This window comes from Podarcis cretensis, assembly GCF_951804945.1.
Source record: "Podarcis cretensis genome assembly, chromosome: 13".
Lineage (NCBI taxonomy): Eukaryota > Metazoa > Chordata > Lepidosauria > Squamata > Lacertidae > Podarcis > Podarcis cretensis.
The window spans coordinates 6,299,103-6,323,841 of record NC_137182.1 but is presented as its reverse complement, the minus strand read 5'-3'; the positions used below and the strand labels follow the sequence as shown (position 1 = coordinate 6,323,841).

The window sequence follows — 24,739 nt, the reverse complement described above, 5'->3', positions numbered from 1 at the left end:
GGAAGCAGGATACAGTATGTGAGCCAAAGCCCGCTAGAGACCTTTCCCTTGAAACGATAGGCTGTGTACCCACCATACCTTTAGGGCTCATTCCCACTTCCCCTTGGGTCGTGTGCCCAGCAATCTCAGGTGTGTTAACAGATTTGCTCTTTGCTAGACCCCCCCAGCCTGGTTTGCAAAAGTCAGCCCAGGAATTCCTTGTCTGGCAGCCTGTACTTTCATTGATATCCCAATTTATCAAAATTCTACCTTTTGTGTATTTCTGGGGTTTGGGGCGGGCTCTTCTGCAAATGTATAACACTATTTTGCCTGCACTGTTTTAATGCCACTATTGATGTGAACCGATGCATGATTATAAAGTAAGTAAAGCTTATTTTTAAAGTTCCCATGTTGTTGATGCCTGATTCTTTCTTAAGTGGGGCAAAGGGAGGGAAGGCAGCTAGCTTCATGGCTGGACTTGCGCAAAAGAAGGTTTTGCAGCCTGATTCCTATCCTTTTAAGTTTGTCAAGGATGGAATTTTAAAACTCTGTTTTTAAAGAACCAGGTGGCAACCCTTCTTCAGGTATACAGGACCCACACTGTGAATTGTGCTCACAAATGTACTGGGAGCCACCGTAGATCCTTTAGGACCAGTGTTCTGTGGTCCTGCCAGCTGCTCCCAGTCCCCAATCTAGCCGTTACTACATCTGCTGGCTCCTCTCAGATATGCCTGAGCCAATCTGATCTGAGGGGAATCCCTTCCTGTCCTCCAATATGTGGGATAACCCGTTGGGTCTTCTGTTACAGCTTCATCAGGACCAAACCCCATCTCCCAAGCGTCCCCCTTGAAGGCATTTCCATTTCCAAGGCACGGGATCCCTCCCCAACTCAAGAACCTGGCATCTGAGCTCCTCCGACCTTCCTGGTTCCTCCTCATGACTCAGTTCCTAGGACTCCACAGATCTCTGCTAATGGGAGCTGTTCCCAGAGCGCCTAACACACTACAGTTCCCAGGATCATTGGGGAGGGAAGACATCTGCTTTTTAGAACATGCGCTTCAGGTTACAGACTCCACTAACCCAGAAATAGTATCTCGGGTTTAGAATTTTGCTTCAGGATGAGAACAGAACAGAAATTGCATGGTGGCGGCGCGGCAGCAGCGGGAGGCCCCTGAAACTGTTCTTAACCTGAGGTACCACTTTAGCTAAGTGGTACCTCAGGTTAAGAACAGTTTCAGGTTAAGAATGGACCTCCAGAACGAAATAAGTCCTTAACCCAAGGTACCACTGCACTACTACTACTACTACTACTAGTAGTAGTAGTAGTAGTTATTTATACCCCGCCCATCTTCCTGGGTTGCCCCCGTCACTCTGAGGTAGATGGAGCAATCTAAGGTCTAAGTCCCTTTCCTGTGTTTCTGTTTGGGAGGGGCTATAGCTCAGTGGCAGAGCATCTTCTGGGCACCCAGAAGGGCCTTGATTCAACTCCCTGCTTGGCTTCAGGTGTGGGGATGAGAAAGCCCAGCTTGCAGGTTCAATTCCCATCTGGGACAGCTGCATCTTCCTGCAGGGGGTTGGACTAGATGATCCTCAAGGTCCCGTCCTGCTCTGTGATTCTATGAGTCTAAGGATGCAAGAAGCACTTGCACTCCCACTGTGCTAACCCAAAACAGGCACACAGAGAGACAGATTGAAGCTCTGCCACGAAATGTTCAGTCGCCAGAGGTGAATATGCAGGAAAGCGGCTGGCCCTTTGCCTGGCAGAAGACCTCACCCACTGGGCTGCATAGACAGCTGCCTCAGGAGCCAGATCCCGGGTCCCGGGAGCTCCAGACTGCCTTCCTCTGGCCTGGCTGGCAGCAGCTCACCTGGGGATCAGATCAGAGCTCCTACAAAGGCCCCTGGGTGGCTCCATCCTTGGTCTATCTAGGCCAGGCTGGGAGCAACTGCTACCTGCCACCCTTTGGAGAACCATGGCCAGCCAGTTGACAGCTGGGATGAGGAACCCAAGGCCCACCATCTGATTCCATGAATCCTAGAGATGGCACAGAGAGAGAGGCAGAGACTGTCTCGTGTGGAGAGGGGACTCTGCAATCTTGCAATGCAGCAAACACGTCCCACTTTGCCTTGTCCCACAATCAGCTGCAGCTCTAAATATATCATATGGGGATTAGAAATTTGTCTTTTCAATTTTTTTTAGTTAAGAAATTTAAGATTAGAGCAAGGCAGGCTCTTTCAAAATGTGCCTGCCAGGTGGTGGTGCTCCAAAAACATCCCAAAGTGCGTGACCCACGACCAGCTGCAGCTCCAAATTTACCATATTTCCCCATTGGAACTAGAAATTTGTCTTTTCAAATCTTTCCTTCCTCTTACCTGTTCTTTTCTCAAGGGAGGCTTGGGCAGCAGCAGTTTCCCCAAGATTCTTTTAAGTCAGATTCCTCCACTTGAAACAAAAACAAAAACCACCTTGCGGTTTTATCCTACTGTGTTCTAAGCAGCATTTGCAGTATTGCCATAATGTCAAGGGTGTGAATGTACTTAGGGGGAAGCCTCGTAACAACTACACACACAAACACACACACACACACACACAACACACACCTCTGATTTGACAAGCTCTATTGTGAAGGCAACGGTTCCTACGTTTCGGGGGAACTCCAGCCATTGGGGAGAGGCATGCCTTACGCCACCGCCTCATAGGGAACATAACAACTATGGTCCTCCTTTAACAAGTGGCTCCTTGGTAGAGCATCTCCTTTGGAGACAGAAGGGCCCAGATTCAATCCAGATAGGGCTGGGAGATGCTGGGCCTGAAATCCTGCAGAGCCCAGCCGGCGTAGACCATGCACCGAACAAGGTGTGGCCCCTTTGTCTGCATCTCTTGCCTCTGGTGTGGGTGAACAAGGCACCTCCCGGTGGGCTGGATTTGGTTCTGGCGCCTCCAACCACCAACACAGAAGACAAAAAGCTTTTTTACCCCCTTACAAGGAAGTATAGGAGGCCTAGAGGGGCCAATAGTGCACATTTGATTAACCAGTCATGTTGCTCCTCTTTTTCTTGTTGGCCAAGACCCAACTGTGACCTTGCTAATGGCACTGCGCCATCTTTTAAGATTTGCTGGACTTTGAAAATCCAAAAGAGGTTTCCCATCTGCGCATTGGCTTTGTACACACCGAGCAAAATGAGCAAGGCGGCTGGAGGCCTCACTTTTTTCTCTTCCGTGCTCCCCCCCCCCCCCGAACAACCTTTTTTGTACATTTTTAAAAATATGGTTCAAGCCAAATCGCTCTTTATGTTTGCAAAGCTGTATGATGTTTTAATGTGCTGTAATACATTATGTTATTCATATATTGTTATTGGTGAAAACATTTGTATCAGTGAGACAGTTTGTAAATGGTAATCAGTGCTACAACTTTGTCCTTCAGCTCTGGGGTCTGGGGTTGTTGTCCTTTGCAAGTTCTCTCTCCCCCAACGCCACCCCTCAAAATCCCAAGCTCTGCAAAAAAGGGCCCAAATGGCCTCATCCCAATGGAAAACTGAAGCCTCTTGTCAGTTTAAAGACAATGGGGTGATGGATGTTGTTCCGGACTTGGTGGCGGAGTATGAAATATCTATGGCAGCAACCAGATAAAGGGATTTCTCTGATTATCATGCTACTTGTATATTGCACCATGCTTGCATTATCTTCCTTCCTAATGGTTTCAACACCATTGCTGCTGTTTTTGGTACCACAGAACTCAAACTGTGTTTAGATTTTTTCAGTGAGGCCAAAATTAGAAGTGACATTGAATTTGTTTTTGCATTTTACAGGCGCCATTTTTGCAAAACCACAAATAGCAGCTGGGTGGGTGGGTGAGAGCAGCTTAACCCTTTCAATGAGAGGGAAGCTCCCTTGCGCACCGCTGGTGGCTTTCCAATCCCAATGTCAATAGAAGTTTCAAGGGAGGAATTTCCCTTGTGACTGAAACAGGGGAGACGTCCTTCCAGTCTGCTGTGATCCTGATAACAATCAGCCCTCTCCTCCTTGCATTTTAAAAAGCTACTTGTTGCATTCAGCTTCATATCTAGTTTGTTCCTGGCAGGGCTCTCTGAGCACTCCCCACACCAGATAATCTCTCAATTTCTTTCAAGTGCAGCCCTACCAGTGACTGTGCAAAAACATTTAACGCCATTTTAAAACTGCCAAGAAAAGATGGTTGGGGTCAAACTGAGCCCATCTGCATAACTCCTCCTTTTGCAGAAGATTCTGATTCTGTTCAGATGCATTCAGATCCATTTTAAAACTGCCAACTCATCTCCTCTGGGCTTCGGAGCTCCTCCTACCTTCACCGTTCCTTCTCATGATCGCTGATGGGCACACTTGTAAGTCCCTCACCATCATCTGACAGCCATCCCTCTTGCAGGCCACCATAATGCTTGCATGCAAATCAGAACTTTGTGACATCAGCTGGCAAACAGGGGCCAGGCTGCTGGGTTGTCAGGCAGCTCAATTAAGAACAATAAAATGGGGGGGGGGTTTCAAAGTGTGCTGGGATGAGGCCCCCGTGGGTTAGGCCAGAGGATGCTGTTGGGGTGTGTGGTTGTGCCTCCCCTTGTTCTGCATCTTGCTCCTCTGCCCGTTCCTTTAGCTGCTTAATGGAATCATAGCAGGGTAGATTTGAGAGTGATCATCTAGTCCAACCCCCGACAGTGCCAGGATCCTGCCCACAGCCAGCCCTGGCTGGGCTCCAAACTCCGACCCTCTTCTTACCAGCCAGATGCACTGACCCCTTGCAATTCTGCCTGGGGTGGAGAAAGGGGACAGAGAAAGGTTTTGCTCTCTCTCTCTCTCAGGACATGGATATGAGAGCCACACCATGCAGACCTGTCAATATCTCAAGGGCCATCACAGGGAGGAGGGAGGAAGCTTGTTTTCTCCTGCTCCAGAAGCTCTCAGTACCTGAAGCCATGGATTCAAGTTACAAGAAAGGAGGTTCCGACTCAACTTCAGGAAGAACTTTCTGACAGCAAGAGCTGCTTGACAGTGGGGAGAAATCCCTCGGGAGGCGGTAGACTCCCTTTCCTTGGAGGTTTTTGAGCAGAGGTGGGATGGCCATCTGCCATGGATGCTTTAGCTGAGAGTCATGCATTGCAGGGGGTTGGTCTAGATGACCCTCGGGGTCCCTCCCACCTCTACAGTTCTTATGATGTAAAGTGGTTCCAATGAGCATTTAAAGCACATGACATTTCCCAAATGATCATTGTCATTGTGACTTTCTGTTCGAAGAACTACAATTCCCAGAACCCCTGACAAACTCCAATTCCCAGGATCGTTCAGGGGAAGACACCTGCTTTTTAGAACAGGGGGGAGAACCTGCAGCACACTTCCCCCAATTCTCTAGGAACCAGGAATCGGGAACTCAAGTCCTTCTAACAGGATGACTTGTCAGAGCAGGCTTATAAAATTTTGTTCCCAAAGGTGCCACCCCTCTCTCTACTGAGCGATGGCAAGAGTCCATGGGGTTCCAGGCTCTCACCTTTGGAGAACTGAGACATGGCGGAGACTGTCTTACCTTCAAGAAATACAGTTTATTCACCTGTTTACACCCTCAGTTTGCATGGAGGGAGTCCAGATCTTACAGCAGAGTCCATCCAAGAGGGACTTGTCCCCCACAACAGGGCAGCCAGCCTTCCCAAGTTGGATTCCAGACTCTGCTCCTCCTCCTCCTATTCCTCCCCTTGCTCAAAGCCTCAGTTTTCCTCACCACACACCATTATCCTGGCTCCCCTTCACATCCCCAGTCTCTGTTCACACCGCAGGGCAAGGGGAAAGGACTTCTTTTGCATTTCCAGTTAGGCTCTCCTTGTCCTTCAATTATTTCTTAAAGAACCTTGCTTGGCCAGGTCCTTTTGCGAAGGATAGCCCAGGAAGTCCTCTGCAGCTTGTATTTCTCCCTTCACATCCCAAATAATCCCAAACCCCACCATTTATTAATTTCTAGGGTTTAGTGGGATCCTCCCTCAATCTATAACAATATTGTGCATAATACTGTAACTAAGGTGATTGTATTCAGATTCCTAAGGGAATGTCAAGCAGGGAGGGAGGGGGGAAGAGAGAGAGTGGAATTCTGGGGGAGAGTGGTGATTGGAGGAGGCTTTGAAAGGGAGTTTGAATGTTGGGGGGGAGGCAGTTGAGAGTCAGTTGAGAGCGGTGGGTTCTGGAGGGAGGAGATCAGCTGGCTGGGCAGCTCTTCAGCTTAGGATCAGTATGGGAGTCGTTTGATGGTGGCCAAAAAGGAACAGAGACGCAGAGAGGGACTGAGTCTCCCATGGAGGCTGAGGAATGTGGCAGTCCCATTGCCAGCGAAGAGGGGCTCTGCCAGCTGCCCAGGAACAGAATAACCTCAATTTAGGAGGGCCACGGAGCCAGGCTTGGCTTGTATTCCTAATGCCTAGACGCCTCACACCACTCTCTCCAGTTACCTGGAAAGCAGCTTTACAGACCTGGGCTATGCCTGATTATCATCTTCCCAAGCAACTTAGAAATGTAATGCTGGTGGTCAACGAAAGAAGTTTAAAGACTCTCTCAAGGCAGATCTAAAAGAAATGTTGTGTAAGCAATTGGGAAATGCTGCCCTGCGAACGCTCCAAGTGGAGAACAGCCTTTACCAACGGTGTCATGGACTTTGAAGACACTCGAACTCAGGACAAAAGGGAGAAACAAGCTAAGAGGAAGGCACGCTTGGCAAACCCTCACCATGATCAACTCCCACCAGAAACCTATGTCCCCCCTGGGAAGGATGTGTGCACCCAGAATTGGCCTCCACAGTCACTTATGGGCTCACTGTTAAGACCGTGTTCATGGAAGACAATCTTACTCGGCTACGAGTGATCACCAAAGAAGAAGATGATAGATTTGGGGTCTACGGCCAATTTCATGGAAAATCCTCCTGGGAAGATGCCTTGCATGGGAAGATGTTCCCCCTCCCCCCCCATTTGTCCATCACTTCCACCATTGTGCTCCCCCAAAGCCGACACCCACCCAGCAGGTGGAGGTGCACCTTGGGGAGGGGGATAGTGTCACGGGGCAGGAATCAGCTTCACCTGCTGAACAGCAGCCTGAAGGGGGAGAAGGGGGAGTGACTTCACCTGCAGCTTCAAGGACTCTGAGGAGAAGGCTCTAATGAGAACCAGCTGGCTCCAGCCTTCTTAAGCAGAGCTCCCAGTAGCAGCCAGAGAAGGCAGAGAAGGAAAGGAAACAGCTCGTTATTTTTTTTTTAACACTGTTTATTATGAAATATTATGTGATCATTGGCATATCACAAGCAACCAGTTGATCTAATTTCTTTATTTAGTTTTAACATGTGCCATTCATGCCACTCTCCTCTTTCAGGGAAGGGCACATTCAGACAGCAACCAGGACGTCCCAGAAGACATGCAAGGCACTGAGTAGCATGGATTCCTCCAGCGACATGCAAGGACTTGACAATCCAGAAAAGCAAGACCGAAATGTCATGGAAGACTCAGTTTGGCTCTTGTCCATCACCTTGGGAAGTGGCGACGAAGACCATTCTCTGGAAGTGTGGCCCTATGAAAAAAAATAATCTGAATTTTCAGCCTTAAGCCTTGGTCCAGAGGTCAGCTTGAGACCTGCTTACTCACATCAAAGTTCAAATGTTGAGAGAAGTGCTTAATCAAGAAGCTGGTGCATGTTATCACTCTTTCCTGCTCACACATATTTTGGGAGTCAATCCAGAAATGCAAGACTGGAATGCCACAGATGACAGAGTTTGGCTCTTCTCCATCAGCTTGGGAAGTGGCGATGGAGACAATTCTCTTGAAGCGTGGCCCTGTGGAGGAATCCACTTCCAGACGAGACCATCTCTTTTCTCCTCTCATGCAGGAAGGTTCTCCCATTCTCTGTTGACACTCAACTTGTAGGGTGTTCTCCCAGCCCCATGCAAATCTTTCCTTCCTCTTACCTGTTCTTTTTATAAGGGCGGCTTGGGCAACAGCCACAGGGGACCGTGTTCCTACGACTCCCCAAACATGTTTCAAAAGGACCCCTTCCTTCCTTCTGCCCCAGTACCTGAGGGTCCTCACGTCTCTCCAGGGATTTGGCCAGAACAAAGTAGACCCACTGGCGAGGGTGTCTGGCCAGCTGACTCAGGGAAGGAGGGGGACAGAACAAGCACCCCTGCCATGCTGCCCATGCTCATGTCACCACTGGCTACCAACGATCGCTGCTCCTGCCTGGGCACATAATGGCCAGACCCCAGCTTGGAAGGAGGGGGGTGAGGGGCTGGGGAGAGACAAGTCTGCTCCCCCCCCCTCACTCCAGCACTCAATTGGCATTTCCCCCTACCTGAACTCTGAGACTTTCCACACTTTGCCTCCCTGCGGGGGTCTTTGTCCTTCCCCCTGTCCCAGTACCTCTGGGGTGAGAGGCCTTTGTCTGGGCTCCAGTCCCTCCCGTGATGCAGTGGCTCCCAGGCTGAACCTTCTCCTCGCTGCAAAACAAACGGAGACATCAGCAGGCGCCTGGCTCCCAGCCACGCTACCCCCAGTCTGGGGCAGGAGGGGGGTGACCTGGGAAGGGGCATTTCCTCCTACCTGATCTTATCAGCTGCCCCAACCTGACCTGCTCCGTACAGGTGTCTGGGATCCGTCCTGGCCGGCTTGGCACAGAGGCAGCAGCCCAAGTCTCCCCCGGCTCCGGAGTAACTCTTGAGGTGTTTTTGATGGGGCGAAACCTTGGCTGCTACTTCTGCGCCAAGTAGGGCCAGGAAGGAGCCATGCCCGCACGGGGAACGGATGGAGGGTGAGGCAGGCGAGGATCAGGGGCCGGGGACCGCAGTGATGGTCTGTTGTTCTTCGTCCCGGGAGCAGGCACTGGAGCCTCATCCCTGGAGGCGTGGTCCTGTGGAGGAAGCAGGAAGCATCTGATGAGAAGGGGCAGGGGCGGATGAAAAACTACTGCCCCATTTTTGATGACCCCCCAAAAGAAGTTCCACAAGGACCCCTTCCTGCTGTCCCAGTACCTGATATTCACCACGTCCCTCCAGGGATTTCGCCAGCACGAAGTAGACGTTGGGGAAAGGCTCCTTCCCTGCAGAGAAAACAGAGGAATCAGCAAGCGCCTGGATCCCAGATGATAGCACCAGTCTGGCGCATGAGGGAGGGGGGACACAGGAAGAAAGCATTCCTAAAATATGGGGCACTCAGTTGGCATTTCCACTTACCTGAAGTGGGAGCCTTTCCCCCCTCGTTCTGGCGGGCATCTCGCCTAAGGAAGAAACAAACTCTGTTATTCTGATTGCTTGGAGGAGTTCCAGATAAATATATAGATGATAATATTTATTATTATCATCTATATATTTAGACATATTTATGGACATATTTTTGAGCCGATTTTGTGCCCCACCCCTCACCTGTTGGGGGCCCACCTCACCACCCCCTAACTACGGCCCTGCCTGTACCACCCTACGATTTGGCACCCCTCCCTCTTGTTCTTCTGCTTAGTTTTAGCCCCCTCTGCAGCGTGGTGCCCAGCGTGAGCGCCCCAGTCATGCCATCCTAAAACTGCCCTAGCGCAGCCTTGGCAGAGGACCCCACTCCTTGTCCTGGTCAGGTGGACCACAGAGAAACCCTCTCCATAAAACTATAGGGATCTCTAAATCAGACCTTCCTCCTCCAGCTAGCAAGAGCGCTGGGAATCACTTCCCCCTGCCACACAAGGTCACAACATACCTCCGGATTTGGGTGGGTTTCCCGGCACCTCTGGGCTGCTGCTGGGCTGGTTGCGGTCTCCCCAAACCACAGCCCTGCAAATGAACAAGGACATTGTACTCTCTAGGGGACAGGAGTCCCGTGGGCCGTCCCCAATGATTTCCTTCAGGGGCACATTGCCCTCAATATCTTCTCCCCCCGCCCCCCCCCCCGTCTGCCTTCCCAGCTCCCTCCCTTCCTCACTCTTCCACATCTCTCCTTCTCCTGTTTGGCACAGAGCAGACTGGCAGCAGCCCATGGGCAGGCAAGCCAGTGGAGGCAGGGCCCTCCTGCGGTGGAGACATAGGGCCCCCGGGGGGAGCAGCCCCCAAACTTCCGTAGGAACAACCTGAGTGCTGGTGAGGGTGTCTGGCCAGCTGATCCAGGGAAGGAGGGGGACAGAACAAGCACCACTGCCATGCTGCCCATGCCCACGTCACCAATGGCTGCCAACGATCGCTGCTCCTGCCTGGGCACATAATGGCCAGACCACTGGCATAGAAGGAAGGGGCGAGGGGCTGGAGAGAGACAGAGGCAGAAGGCAAAGTCTCCCCCCGGCTCTGGAATAACTCGGGAAGTGTTTTTGATGGGTGGAAACCTTGGCTCCTCTTTCTGCGCCAAGTAGGGCCGGGAAGGAGCCATGTCCGCACGGAGAAGGGGCAGTGGGGAAGAGATGCCAGGGTTGCCAGCCAGGAACCGCCGGGATGTTCTCTCGCCCTTCATCCCGGGAGCTGGAGCTGGGGCCTCATCCCTGGAGGCCTGGCTCTGTGGAGGCCTGGCTCTCTGCCCATGCCCACGTCCCCATTGGCTGCCAACGATTGCTGCTCCTACCTGGCATGGAAGGAGGGGGGCGAGGGGCTGGGGCGAGACAGGCCTGTTCCCCCCCCCCACTCCAGCACTCAATTGGCATTTCCCCCTACCTGAACTCTGAGCCTTTCCACATTTTGCCTCCCCTGTCCCAGTACCTCTGGGGTGAGAGGCCTTTGTCTGGGCTCCAGTCCCTCCCGGGATGCAGTGGCTCCCAGGCTGAACCTTCTCCTGGCTGCAAAACAAACAGAGACATCAGAAGGCGCCTGGCTCCCAGCCATGCTAACCCCTGTATGGGGCAGCAGGGGGGGACCTGGGAGGGGGGCATTTCCTCCTACCTGATCTTATTAGCTGCCCCACCCTGAACTCCTCCGTACAGGCGTCTGGGATCCGTCCCGGCCGGCCTGACACAGAGGCAGCAGCGAAAGTCGTCCCCGGCTCCGGAATAACTCTGGAGGTGCTTTAGATGGGTGGAAACCTTGGCTGCTGCTTCTGCGCCAAGTAGGACCAGGAAGGAGCCATGGCTGCACAGAGAACGGACGGAGGGGGAGGCAGGCAAGGGTCAGGGGCCGGGAACCGCCATGATGGTCTCTTGTTAATAATCCTGGCACTGGAGCCTCATCCCTGGAGGTGTGGCCCTGTGGAGGAAGCAGGACATCACATGAGAATGGGCCTCTGGTGGGCCAAAAACTATGGAAGGACCCCTTTGTTCCCTCTGCCCCAGTACCTGAGGGTCGTCACATCTCTCCAGAGATTTGACCAGAACAAAGTATATGTTGGTGAAAGGCTCCCTCCCTGCAAAGAAAACGGAGACATCAACAGGCTCCTAGCTCCCAGCCATGCTAGCCCAGTCTGGGGCAGTAGGGGGGGGGACCTGGGAAGGGACATTTCCTCCTACCTGATCTTATCAGGCCTCCCCACTTCTCCTCCATTCGGGCATCCAACCAGCCTAGCACAGAAGCAGCAGCCAAAGTCCCCTCCCTCTCAGAAATAACCCGAGAAGCTGTTTTAAAGGGAGGAAACTTTGGCTGCTGCTGCTTCTGCGCCAAACAGGGCCGGGAAGGAGCCATGTCTGCACAGAGAAGGGGCAGTGGGGAAGAGGTGCGAGGGACGTCAGCTGGGAACCGCTGGGATGTTCTCTCGCCTCATCCCGGGAGCTGGAGCTGGAGCCTCAACCCTGGAGCCTGGCCCTGTGGAGGAAGCGGGATACAGTATGTGAGCCAAAGCCCTCTAGAGACCTTTCCCTTGAAACTATAGGCTGTGTACCCACCATACCTTTAGGGCTCATTCCCACTTCCCCTTGGGTCATGTGCCCAGCAATCTCAGGTGTGTTAACAGATTTGCTCTTTGCTAGACCCCCCAGCCTGGTTTTCAAAAGTCAGCCCAGGAATTCCTTGTCTGGCACAGATGTGCAGCCTGTACTTTCATTGATATCCCAATTTATCAAAATTCTACCTTTTGTGTATTTCTGGGGTTTGAGGGGGGGGGGGTCTCCTGCAAATGTATAACACTATTTTGCCTGCACAATTTTTAATGCCACTATTGATGTGAACCAATGCAAGATTATAAAGTAAGTAAAGCTTATTTTTAAAGTTCCCATGTTGTTGATGCCTGATTCTTTCTTAAGTGGGGCAAAGGGAGGGAAGGCAGCTAGCTTCATGGCTGGACTTGCTCAAAAGAAGGTTTTGCAGCCTGATTCCTATCCTTTTAAGTTTGTCAAGGATGGAATTTTAAAACTCTGTTTTTAAAGAACCAGGTGGCAACCCTTCTTCAGGTATACAGGACCCACACTGTAAATTGTGCTCACAAATGTACTGGGAGCCACCGTAGATCCTTTAGGACCAGTGTTCTGTGGTCCTGCCAGCTGCTCCCAGTCCCCAATCTAGCCATTACTACATCTGCTGGCTCCTCTCAGATATGCCTGAGCCAATCTGATCTGAGGGGAATCCCTTCCTGTCCTCCAATATGTGGGATAACCCGTTGGGTCTTCTGTTACAGCTTCATCAGGACCAAACCCCATCTCCCAGGCGTCCCCCTTGAAGGCATTTCCATTTCCAAGGCACGGGATCCCTCCCCAACTCAAGAACCTGGCATCTGAGCTCCTCCTACCTTCCTGGTTCCTCCTCATGGCTGAGTTCCTAGGACTCCACGGATCTCTGCTAATGGGAGCTGTTCCCAGAGCGCCTAACACACTACAGTTCCCAGGATCATTGGGGGGGGGGACATCTGCTTTTTAGAACATGCGCTTCAGGTTACAGACTCCACTAACCCAGAAATAGTATCTCGGGTTTAGAATTTTGCTTCAGGATGAGAACAGAACAGAAATTGCATTGTGGCGGCGCGGCAGCAGCGGGAGGCCACTGAAAATGTTCTTAACCTGAGGTACCACTTTAGCTAAGTGGTACCTCAGGTTAAGAACAGTTTCAGGTTAAGAATGGACCTCCAGAATGAAATAAGTCCTTAACCCAAGGTACCACTGCACTAGTAGTAGTAGTAGTAGTTATTTATACCCCACCCATCTTCCTGGGTTGCCCCCGTCACTCTGAGGTAAATGGAGCAATCTAAGGTCTAAGTCCCCTTCCTGTGTTTCTGTTTGGGAGGGGCTATAGCTCAGTGGCAGAGCACCATCCGGGCACCCAGAAGGGCCTTGATTCAACTCCCTGCTTGGCTTCAGGTGTGGGGATGAGAAGGCCCAGCTTGCAGGTTCAATTCCCATCTGGGACAGCTGCATCTTCCTGCAGGGGTTTGGACTAGATGATCCTCAAGGTCCCGTCCTGCTCTGTGATTCTATGAGTCTAAGGATGCAAGAAGCACTTGCACTCCCACTGTGCTAACCCAAAACAGGCACACAGAGAGACAGATTGAAGCTCTGCCACGAAATGTTCAGTCGCCAGAGGTGAATATGCAGGAAAGCGGCTGGCCCTTTGCCTGGCAGAAGACCTCACCCACTGGGCTGCATAGACAGCTGCCTCAGGAGCCAGATCCCGGGTCCCGGGAGCTCCAGACTGCCTTCCTCTGGCCTGGCTGGCAGCAGCTCACCTGGGGATCAGATCAGAGCTCCTACAAAGGCCCCTGGGTGGCTCCATCCTTGGTCTATCTAGGCCAGGCTGGGAGAAACTGCTACCTGCCACCCTTTGGAGAAGCATGGCCAGCCAGTTGACAGCTGGGATGAGGAACCCAAGGCCCACCATCTGATTCCATGAATCCTAGAGATGGCACAGAGAGAGAGGCAGAGACTGTCTCGTGTGGGGAGGGGACTCTGCAATCTTGCAATGCAGCAAACATGGCCCACTTTGCCTTGTCCCACGATCAGCTGCAGCTCTAAATATACCATATGGGGATTAGAAATTTGTCTTTTCAATTTTTTTTATTTAAGAAATTTAAGATTAGAGCAAGGCAGGCTGTTTCAAAATGTGCCTGCCAGGTGGTGGTGCTCCAAAAACATCCCAAAGTGCGTGACCCACGACCAGCTGCAGCTCCAAATTTACCATATTTCCCCACTGGAACTAGAAATTTGTCTTTTCAAATCTTTCCTTCCTCTTACCTGTTCTTTTCTCAAGGGAGGCTGGGGCAGCAGCAGTTTCCCCAAGATTCTTTTAAGTCAGATTCCTCCACTTGAAACAAAAACAAAAACCACCTTGCGGTTTTATCCTACTGTGTTCTAAGCAGCATTTGCAGTATTGCCATAATGTCAAGGGTGCGAATGTACTTAGGGGGAAGCCTCGTAACAACTACACACACACACACACACCTCTGATTTGACAAGCTCTATTGTGAAGGCAACGGTTCCTACGTTTCGGGGGAACTGCAGCCATTGGGCAGAGGCATGCCTTACGCCACCGCCTCACAGGGAACATAACAACTATGGTCCTCCTTTAACAAGTGGCTCCTTGGTAGAGCATCTCCTTTGGAGACAGAAGGGCCCAGATTCAATCCAGATAGGGCTGGGAGATGCTGGGCCTGAAATCCTGCAGAGCCCAGCCGGCATAGACCATGCACCGAACAAGGTGTGGCCCCTTTGTCTGCATCTCTTGCCTCTGGTGTGGGTGAACAAGGCACCTCCCGGTGGGCTGGATTTGGTTCTGGCGCCTCCAACCACCAACCCAGAAGACAAAAAGCTTTTTTACCCCCTTACAAGGAAGTATAGGAGGCCTAGAGGGGCCAATAGTGCACATTTGATTAACCAGTCATGTTGCTCCTCTTTTTCTTGTTGGCCGAGACCCAACTGTGACCTTGCTAATGGCAGTGCGCCGTCTTTTAAGATTTGCTGGACTTTGAAAATCCAAAAGAGGTTTCCCATCTGCGCATTGGCTTTGTACACACCGAGCAAAATGAGCAAGGCGGCTGAAGGCCTCACTTTTTTCTCTTCTGTCACGCCCCCCCCCCCAGCTATTTTTGGTACCACAGAACTCATGTAGCACCCTGCTTGTGGTTAACGCTTAGCTGGAATGAAATATTCAACGCAGCAATAGAGAAATTAAAATAATAATTTATTTGTCAGACAAATAAATATGAGGCACAGTGGTATATGGTTACCAAGCTCTGGCCTGGCCTCCTGCCATTCTGGCCAGCACTTATATTTCCTTAATCCAGCCCCCTTGCTCCTCCTGTGGCTGCCTCTGTCCAATCAGCCTGGTTGAAATTCCTATTGGCTGTTTGCTAGAACCAATCACAAAAGATACACCCATTTCCTTCTGTCCTTTTATGGGAAACAAAAAGCTATATATTCTTCTATCTATTAATGACAAATAAGTAGTAATATATCTTACATGTGTCTCAACAAGGAACCTTAATTACCAGCTCACCTCGCCCTATTGCCCTCCAAAACAGATGGTTAATCTTAAATTTTTATCTTAAACAGATGTCAAGGATCATCATTGAAAGATCTCCTTCTCTTGGAGGTCTTTTAAACAAAGGCCTGACAACCATATGTGTGCTCTAATGATGTTTCCTGCTTGGCAGGGGGGGCTAGGCTGGTGGCTGATGGCCCCTGTGATCTTTTCCAACTATATGAAATAAGAATCTAGCATAAGGATTTAACATTTCTTAGCTTCTAATTCCTTTGCATAATTACATTTAAGCCAATATATTTTTAATACATAACATAGATAGCTTTTTAGAAGAATAAACCTTTTCAAAGTAAGGAACAGTTTCCAGCCTCAAAAATAGAAAGAAAGAAAACCTATCTTCTCCAGCCAAGCCAGTTGCCTTTTTCACTGCTCTTGACCTTTGAACCTTAGGAAAATATGGCTCAAGTTTAATGGGAGGCACATGGTTTTATTTTACTATTTACCCACTCTTAATTATGTTTATCTCCTTTTTTATCTTCTGTAATATGTAGGGTCAGTGTAACCTTGGCTGTCAGCCTGTAATTCCCTTTTTACGACTTTGAGAATTGTTTTCTGCTATAAATCAGGGGGGCCCCTTGTCTAGGAGGAAAAACATTTTGCCAAGGTTCTTAGGCAGCTGCTCTTCTGCCTGGCATGAAACATTTGAAGATCTTTAAGCTCATTTTAAGATACAGGCCCTGATCAAGCCTCAATAAAAATGCAGGCTTATGATTAGATGCCTCACTCAAACTGTGTTTAGATTTTTTCAGTGAGGCCAAAATTAGAAGTGACATTGAATTTGTTTTTGCATTTTACAGGCGCCATTTTTGCAAAACCACAAATAGCAGCTGGGTGGTGGGTGAGAGCACCTTAACCCTTTCAATGAGAGGGAAGCTCCCTTGGGCACCGCTGGTGGCTTTCCAATCCCAATGTCAATAGTAGTTTCAAGGGAGGAATTTCCCTTGTGACTGAAACAGGGGAGACGTCCTTCCAGTCTGCTGTGATCCTGATAACAATCAGCCCTCTCCTCCTTGCATTTTAAGAAGCTACTTGTTGCATTCAACTTCATATCTAGTTTGTTCCTGGCAGGGCTCTCTGAGCACTCCCCACACCAGATAATCTCTCAATTTCTTTCAAGTGCAGCCCTACCAGTGACTGTGCAAAAACATTTAACGCCATTTTAAAACTGCCAAGAAAAGATGGTTGGGGTCAAACTGAGCCCATCTGCATAACTCCTCCTTTTGCAGAACATTCTGATTCTGTTCAGATGCATTCAGATCCATTTTAAAACTGCCAACTCATCTCCTCTGGGCTTCGGAGCTCCTCCTACCTTCACCGTTCCTTCTCATGATCGCTGATGGGCACACTTGTAAGTCCCTCACCATCATCTGACAGCCATCCCTCTTGCAGGCCACCATAATGCTTGCATGCAAATCAGAACTTTGTGACATCAGCTGGCAAACAGGGGCCAGGCTGCTGGGTTGTCAGCAGCTCAATTAAGAACAATAAAATGGGGGGGGGGGTTTCAAAGTGTGCTGGGATGAGGCCCCCGTGGGTTAGGCCAGAGGGTGCTGTTGGGGTGTGTGGTTGTGCCTCCCCTTGTTCTGCATCTTGCTCCTCTGCCCGTTCCTTTAGCTGCTTAATGGAATCATAGCAGGGTAGATTTGAGAGTGATCATCTAGTCCAACCCCCGACAGTGCCAGGATCCTGCCCACAGCCAGCCCTGGCTGGGCTCCAAACTCCGACCCTCTTCTTACCAGCCAGATGCACTGACCCCTTGCAATTCTGCCTGGGCTGGAGAAAGGGGAGAGAAACCGTTTTGCTCTCTCTCTCTCAAGACATGGATATGAGAGCCACTCCATGCAGACCTGTCAATATCTCAAGGGCCGTCACAGGGAGGAGGGAGGAAGCTTGTTTTCTTCTGCTCCAGAAGCTCTCAGGACCTGAAGCCATGGTTTCAAGTTACAAGAAAGGAGGTTCCGACTCAACTTCAGGAAGAACTTTCTGACAGCAAGAGCTGCTTGACAGTGGGGAGAAATCCCTCGGGAGGCGGTAGACTCCCTTTCCTTGGAGGTTTTTGAGCAGAGGTGGGTTGGCCATCTGCCATGGATGCTTTAGCTGAGAGTCATGCATTGCAGGGGGTTGGTCTAGATGACCCTCGGGGTCCCTCCCACCTCTACAGTTCTTATGATGTAAAGTGGTTCCAATGAGCATTTAAAGCACATGACATTTCCCAAATGATCATTGTCATTGCAACTTTCTGCTCGAAGAACTACAATTCCCAGAACCCCTGACAAACTCCAATTCCCAGGATCATTCAGGGGAAGACACCTGCTTTTTAGAACAGGGGGGAGAACCTGCAGCACACTTCCCCCAATTCTCTAGGAACCAGGAATCGGGAACTCAAGTCCTTCTAACGGGATGACTTGTCAGAGCAGGCTTATAAAATTTTGTTCCCAAAGGTGCCTCCCCTCTCTCTACTGAGCGATGGCAAGAGTCCATGGGGTTCCAGGCTCTCACCTTGGAGAACTGAGACATGGCAGAGACTGTCTTACCTTCAAGAAATACAGTTTATTCACCTGTTTACACCCTCAGTTTGCATGGAGGGAGTCCAGATCTTACAGCAGAGTCCATCCAAGAGGGACTTGTCCCCCACAACAGGGCAGCCAGCCTTCCCAAGTTGGATTCCAGACTCCCTCCTCCTCCCCTTGCTCAAAGCCTCAGTTTTCCTCACCACACACCATTATCCTGGCTCCCCTTCACATCCCCAGTCTCTGTTCACACCGCAGGGCAAGGGGAAAGGACTTCTTTTGCATTTCCAGTTAGGCTCTCCTTGTCCTTCAATTATTTCTTAAAGAACCTTGCTTGGCCAGGTCCTTTTGCGAAGGATAGCCCAGGAATTCCTCTGCAGCTTGTATTTCTCCCTTCACATCCCAAATAATCCCAAACCCCACCATTTATTAATTTCTAGGGTTTAGTGGGATCCTCCCTCAATCTATAACAATATTGTGCATAATACTGTAACTAAGGTGATTGTATTCAGATTCCCAAGGGAATGTCAAGCAGGGAGGGAGGGGGGAAGAGAGAGAGTGGAATTCTGGGGGAGAGTGGTGATTGGAGGAGGCTTTGAAAGGGAGTTTGAATGTTGGGGGGGGAGGCAGTTGAGAGTCAGTTGAGAGCGGTGGGTTCTGGAGGGAGGAGATCAGCTGGCTGGGCAGCTCTTCAGCTTAGGATCAGTATGGGAGTCGTTTGATGGTGGCCAAAAAGGAACAGAGACGCAGAGAGGGACTGAGTCTCCCATGGAGGCTGAGGAATGTGGCAGTCCCATGCCCAGCGAAGAGGGGCTCTGCCAGCTGCCCAGGAACAGAATAACCTCAATTTAGGAGGGCCACGGAGCCAGGCTTGGCTTGTATTCCTAATTCCCAAATACCTCACACCACCCTCTCCAGTTACCTGGAAAGCAGCTTTACAGACCTGGGCTATGCCTGATTATCATCTTCCCAAGCAACTTAGAAATGAAATGCTGGTGGTCAACGAAAGATGTTTAAAGACTCTCTCAAGGCAGATCTAAAAGAAATGTTGTGTAAGCAATTGGGAAATGCTGCCCTGCAAACGCTCCAAGTGGAGAACAGCCTTTACCAACGGTGTCATGGACTTTGAAGACACTCGAACTCAGGACAAAAGGGAGAAACAAGCTAAGAGGAAGGCACGCTTGGCAAACCCTCACCATGATCAACTCCCACCAGAAACCTATGTCCCCACTGGGAAGGATGTGTGCACCCAGAATTGGCCTCCACAGTCACTTATGGGCTCACTGTTAAGACCGTGTTCATGGAAGACAATCTTACTCGGCTACGAGTGATCACCAAAGAAGAAGATGATAGATTTGGGGTCTACGGCCAATTTCATGGAAAATCCTCCTGGGAAGATGCCTTGCATGGGAAGATGTTCCCCCTCCCCCCCCCCATTCGTCCATCACTTCCACCATTGTGCTCCCCCAAAGCCGACACCCACCCAGCAGGTGGAGGCGCACCTTGGGGAGGGGGATAGTGTCACGGGGCAGGAATCAGCTTCACCTGCTGAACAGCAGCCTGAAGGGGGAGAAGGGGGAGTGACGTCACCTGCAGCTTCAAGGACTCTGAGGAGAAGGCTCTAATGAGAACCAGCTGGCTCCAGCCTTCTTAAGCAGAGCTCCCAGTAGCAGCCAGAGAAGGCAGAGAAGGAAAGGAAACAGCTCGTTATTTTTTTTTTTAACACTGTTTATTATGAAATATTATGTGATCATTGGCATATCGCAAGCAACCAGTTGATCTAATTTCTTTATTTAGTTTTAACATGTGCCATTCATGCCGCTCTCCTCTTTCAGGGAAGGGCACATTCAGACAGCAACCAGGACATCCCAGAAGACATGCAAGGCACTGAGTAGCATGGATTCCTCCAGCGACATGCAAGGACTTGACAATCCAGAAAAGCAAGACCGAAATGTCATGGAAGACTCAGTTTGGCTCTTGTCCATCACCTTGGGAAGTGGCGACGAAGACCATTCTCTGGAAGTGTGGCCCTATGAAAAAAATTAATCTGAATTTTCAGCCTTAAGCCTTGGTCCAGAGGTCACCTTGAGACCTGCTTACTCACATCAAAGTTCAAATGTTGAGAGAAGTGCTTAATCAAGAAGCTGGTGCATGTTATCACTCTTTCCTGCTCACACATATTTTGGGAGTCAATCCAGAAATGCAAGACTGGAATGCCACAGATGACAGAGTTTGGCTCTTCTCCATCAGCTTGGGAAGTGGCGATGGAGACCATTCTCTTGAAGCGTGGCCCTGTGGAGGAATCCACTTCCGGACGAGACCATCTCTTTTCTCCTCTCATGCAGGAAGGTTCTCCCATTCTCTGTTGACACTCAACTTGTAGGGTGTTCTCCCAGCCCCATGCAAATCTTTCCTTCCTCTTACCTGTTCTTTTTATAAGGGCGGCTTGGGCAACAGCCACAGGGGACCGTGTTCCTACGACTCCCCAAACATGTTTCAAAAGGACCCCTTTCTTCCTTCTGCCCCAGTACCTGAGGGTCCTCACGTCTCTCCAGGGATCTGGCCAGAACAAAGTAGACCCACTGGCGAGGGAGTCTGGCCAGCTGACCCAGGGAAGGAGGGGGACAGAACAAGCACCCCTGCCATGCTGCCCATGCCCACGTCACCAATGGCTGCCAACAATCGCTGCTCCTGCCTGGACACATAATGGCCTGACCCCTGGCTTGGAAGGAGGGGGGTGAGGGGCTGGGGAGAGACAAGTCTGCTCCCCCCCCCTCACTCCAGCACTCAATTGGCATTTCCCCCTACCTGAACTCTGAGCCTTTCCACACTTTGCCTCCCTGCGGGGGTCTTTGTCCTTCCCCCTGTCCCAGTACCTCTGGGGTGAGAGGCCTTTGTCTGGGCTCCAGTCCCTCCCGGGATGCAGCGGCTCCCAGGCTGAACCTTCTCCTCGCTGCAAAACAAACGGAGACATCAGCAGGCGCCTGGCTCCTAGCCACGCTACCCCCAGTCTGGGGCAGGAGGGGGGTGACCTGGGAAGGGGCATTTCCTCCTACCTGATCTTATCAGGGCTCCCCACTTCTCCTCCGTATGGGCGTCCGACTGGCCTAGCACAGAAGCAGCAGCCAAAGTCTCCTCCCTCTCAGAAATAACCCGAGAAGCTGTTTTAAAGGGAAGAAACTTTGGCTGCTGCTGCTTCTGCGCCAAACAGGGCCGGGAAGGAGCCATGCCCCACGGAGAAGGGGCAGTGGGGAAGAGGTGCGAGGGACGTCAGCTGGGAACCGCTGGAATGTTCTCTCGCCTCATCCCGGGAGCTGGAGCGGAAGCCTCAACCCTGGAGCCTGGCCCTGTGGAGGAAGCAGGATACAGTATGTGAGCCAAAGCCCACTAGAGACCTTTCCCTTGAAACGATAGGCTGTGTACCCACCATACCTTTAGGGCTCATCCCCACTTCCCCTTGGGTCATGTGCCCAGCAATCTCAGGTGTGTCAACAGATTTGCTCTTTGCTAGACCCCCCCAGCCTGGTTTTCAAAAGTCAGCCCAGGAATTCCTTGTCTGGCACAGTTGTGCAGCCTGTACTTTCATTGATATCCCAATTTATCAAAATTCTACCTTTTGTGTATTTCTGGGGTTTGGGGGGGGGTCTCCTGCAAATGTATAACACTATTTTGCCTGCACAGTTTTTAATGCCACTATTGATGTGAACCAATGCAAGATTATAAAGTAAGTAAAGCATATTTTTAAAGTTCCCATGTTGTTGATGCCTGATTCTTTCTTAAGTGGGGCAAAGGGAGGGAAGGCAGCTAGCTTCATGGCTGGACTTGCTCAAAAGAAGGTTTTGCAGCCTGATTCCTATCCTTTTAAGTTTGTCAAGGATGGAATTTTAAAACTCAGTTTTTAAAGAACCAGGTGGCAACCCTTCTTCAGGTATACAGGACCCACACTGTAAATTGTGCTCACAAATGTACTGGGAGCCACCGTAGATCCTTTGGGACCAGTGTTCTGTGGTCCTGCCAGCTGCTCCCAGTCCCCAATCTAGCCGTTACTACATCTGCTGGCTCCTCTCAGATATGCCTGTGCCAATCTGATCTGAGGGGAATCCCTTCCTGTCCTCCAATATGTGGGATAACCCGTTGGGTCTTCTGTTAGAGCTTCATCAGGACCAAACCCCATCTCCCAGACGTCCCCCTTGAAGGCATTTCCATTTCCAAGGCACGGGATCCCTCCCCAACTCAAGAACCTGGCATCTGAGCTCCTCCGACCTTCCTGGTTCCTCCTCATGACTGAGTTCCTAGGACTCTACAGATCTCTGCTAATGGGAGCTGTTTCCAACCTTCCTGCAGGAGGTTGGACTAGATGATCCTCAAGGTCCCGTCCTGCTCTGTGATTCTATGAGTCTAAGGATGCAAGAAGCACTTGCACTCCCACTGTGCTAACCCAAAACAGGCACACAGAGAGACAGATTGAAGCTCTGCCACGAAATGTTCAGTCGCCAGAGGTGAATATGCAGGAATGCGGCTGGCCCTTTGCCTGGCAGAAGACCTCACCCACTGGGCTGCATAGACAGCTGCCTCAGGAGCCAGGTCCCGGGTCCCGGGAGCTCCAGACTGCCTTCCTCTGGCCTGGCTGGCAGCAGCTCACCTGGGGATCAGATCAGAGCTCCTACAAAGGCCCATGGGTGGCTCCATCCTTGGTCTATCTAGGCCAGGCTGGGAGCAACTGCTACCTGCCACCCTTTGGAGAACCATGGCCAGCCAGTTGACAGCTGGGATGAGGAACCCAAGGCCCACCATCTGATTCCATGAATCCTAGAGATGGCACAGAGAGAGAGGCAGAGACTGTCTCGTGTGGGGAGGGGACTCTGCAATCTTGCAATGCAGCAAACACGGCCCACTTTGCCTTGTCCCACGATCAGCTGCAGCTCTAAATATACCATATGGGGATTAGAAATTTGTCTTTTCAATTTTTTTTATTTAAGAAATTTAAGATTAGAGCAAGGCAGGCTGTTTCAAAATGTGCCTGCCAGGTGGTGGTGCTCCAAAAACATCCCAAAGTGCGTGACCCACGACCAGCTGCAGCTCCAAATTTACCATATTTCTCCATTGGAACTAGAAATTTGTCTTTTCAAATCTTTCCTTTGTCTTACCTGTTCTTTTCTCAAGGGAGGCTGGGGCAGCAGCATTTTCCCCAAGATTCTTTTAAGTCAGATAGCTCCACTTGAAACAAAAACAAAAACCACCTTGCGGTTTTATCCTACTGTGTTCTAAACAGCATTTGCAGTATTGCCATAATGTCAAGGGTGTGAATGTACTTAGGGGGACGCCTCGTAACAACTACACACACACACACACACACACACACACACAAACCCCTCTCTGATTTGACAAGCTCTATTGTGAAGGCAACGGTTCCTACGTTTCGGAGGAACTCCAGCCATTGGGGAGAGACATGCCTTACGCCACCGCCTCATAGGGAACATAACAACTATGGTCCTCCTTTTAACAAGTGGCTCCTTGGTAGAGCATCTCCTTTGGAGACAGAAGGGCCCAGATTCAATCCAGATAGGGCTGGGAGATGCTGGGCCTGAAATCCTGCAGAGCCCAGCCGGCGTAGACCATGCACCGAACAAGGTGTGGCCCCTTTGTCTGCATCTCTTGCCTCTGGTGTGGGTGAACAAGGCACCTCCCGGTGGGCTGGATTTGGTTTTGCATATTGCACCATGATTGCATTATCTTCCTTCCTAATGGTTTCAACACCATTGCTGCTGTTTTTGGTACCACTGAGGCATCTAATCATAAGCCTGCATTTTTATCAAAGCTTATATTTTTTGATCAGGGCCTGTATCTTAAAAAGCTTAAAGATTTTCAAATGTTTCATGCCAGGCAGAAGAGCAGCTGCCTAAGAACCTTGGCAATGTTTTTACTCCTAGACAAGGGGGCCCCCTGATTTATAGCAGAAAACAATTCTCAAAGTCGTAAAAAGGGAATTACAGGCTGACAGCCAAGGTTACACTGACCCTACAAATTAAGGGTTGATAAATAGTAAAATGAGCCATATCTTCTTCCTAAGGTTAAAAAGGCCAAGAGCAAAATTGAAAAGCAACTGGTCTGGCTGGCAGAAAGGGAGCATTTTTGGGAAGTCTTTTCTAAAGCTGTTTCTTTCTTAAACTAAGATCCTTTTAAGATTTCTTTTCCTTTTAAAAGGTTATTTATGTATTAAATATATTAGCTTAAATATAATTATGCAAAGGATTTAAGAAATGCTAGATTCTTATTTCATATAGTTGTAAGAGTTGTATCTATCCTGAAATTAAGTCAGCCACCAGCCCGGCCTCCTGTCAGACAGGAGACGCCATCGAGCACTCCTGATATATGGTTGTCAGGCCTTTTGTTTAGAAACCTTCAAATGAAGGAGATCTCTCAATGTTGATGTGAACTCAAAATCCTTGACATATGTTTAAGATAAAAATTCAAGATTAACCATCTGTTTTGGAAGGCAATAGGGCAAGGAGGGCAAGAGGTGAGCTGGTAATTAAGATTCCTTGTTGAGACACATGTAAGATATATTACTACTTATTTGTCATTTATAGATAGCTCTTTGTGTCCCATAAAAGGGCAAAAGGAAATGGGTGTATCTTTTGTGATTGGTTCTAGCAAGCAGCCAATAGGAATTTCAACCAGGCTGATTGGACAGAGGCAGCCACAGGAGGAGCAAGGGGGTTGGATTAAGGAAATATAAGTGCTGGCCAGAATGGCAGGAAGGCAGGCCAGAGCTTGGTAACCATATACCACTGTGCCTCATATTTATTTGTCTGACAAATAAATTATTATTTTAATTTCTCTATT

At 50.1% G+C, this 24,739-nt stretch overlaps 1 protein-coding gene across 1 annotated transcript in view; it reads right to left on the bottom strand.

The window, feature by feature from the left end:
- Window positions 1-11,177: 11,177 nt before the first annotated feature.
- LOC307200982 (uncharacterized protein) overlaps window positions 11,178-24,739 on the bottom strand; it is a 56,853-nt gene continuing 43,291 nt past the window's right edge. The window contains exon 6 of the mRNA XM_079950092.1: window positions 11,178-11,328. The gene's annotated coding sequence lies outside the window, so the exon portion shown is untranslated. The remainder of the gene's footprint in view (window positions 11,329-24,739) is intronic.